Raw genomic sequence first — 1,343 nt, 5'->3', positions numbered from 1 at the left:
TAAAGCTGGTTCTACATTAGTCGTATCGCAGCGTCGCAAGCGTTGTGGTCCAATCAACGTCAAGCTAGCTCAACTCTGATTGGACTGCAACGCCTGCGACACGCTTGTGACGCTACGATGCAATCAATGTAGAACCAGCTTAAAGCTGGTTCTATATTAAGCTGGTTCTACATTAGTCGCATCGCAATGTCGCAAGCGTGTCGCAAGCGTTGTGATCCAATCAGAGTCGAGCTAGCTTGATGTTGATTGGACCGCAACGCTTGCGACGCTGCGATGCGACTAATGTAGAACCAGCTTTAGGAGCTGTAAGCTTATTGACTACTGCGTCACATTTTGTAGCGCGGCAAGCGTTTCCGCGTCCAGTGTGCAGGAACCATGAAGATGAAATCACACGGTGCGGAAAAAGATTGCGGAATAGAGAATGCGTCATTGAAGCAACCAATCAAGCGCTATTCCGAACAGCGCTGATTGGTTGCTTCAATGACGCATTCTTTATTCCACAGTTTTTTCCGCACCGTGTGATTTCACCTTCAGGAGCTGCGCAAAATAAAAGGAACAGAGATCAGAGAATAAGAATTTCAATCTATCAGAAACTGTATATTCCACAATACATGAATAGACATTATATTGAATATATCGAATTTAAATAATTAGAACGAAAAAATTTATTCGTTAGTTGATATATTAGATTGGAAATGCGTTACCTCCATGATGATTTTAAATGTAACTGAGTGGCATCCGGTTGTCCAATTCAACACAGGATTAGTTAGTCCAATGAAAGAACTTCAATCACTGTGAATTAAAACAGAAGCATAATTTATATTTTTTCTCAAAATCTTTATACACGTGAATTTTAAAATATTTATAAAATCTGAAAAAGTTTAAGAGATATCTTTTTCAGAAATTTTTATTAAAAAATAAGAAAAATTCTTGAAACTATTATAAGATTATATAAGAATTTTTACAAAAATTTTTTAAACATTGGTCGCAGAGAAACAAATTATGTTTAAAAATCTATATTATCAAATAGCAGCGAGAACTCACTGATCTGCTCCGCAACAGTTGAGTCTGTTGAACGCAACAAATGGTTAAGTGAGCATTCAGTAATTATTGTCTATGATTGGCATAGACCTTTAGATCCATAATGAATCTAGAAGAATATACCAATAGCAATAGACGCTCATTCAATTATTGGCTGCGTTCAGCAGAGAAAGCAGCTTTGCAACTGTTGTAAAATTCTTCAATATGATTGGTTTATACATTTAGATCTGTCAGGAACCAAAAGCAAGAACCAATCGTATTGAAGAATTTTACAACAGTTGCAAAGCTGCTTTCTCTGCTGA

This window comes from Mycetomoellerius zeteki, unplaced genomic scaffold (genome assembly GCF_001594055.1).
Source record: "Mycetomoellerius zeteki isolate Tzet28-1 unplaced genomic scaffold, Tzet1.0 scaffold345, whole genome shotgun sequence".
NCBI classification, from domain to species: Eukaryota; Metazoa; Arthropoda; class Insecta; order Hymenoptera; family Formicidae; genus Mycetomoellerius; species Mycetomoellerius zeteki.
This window is presented reverse-complemented; position numbering follows the sequence as displayed.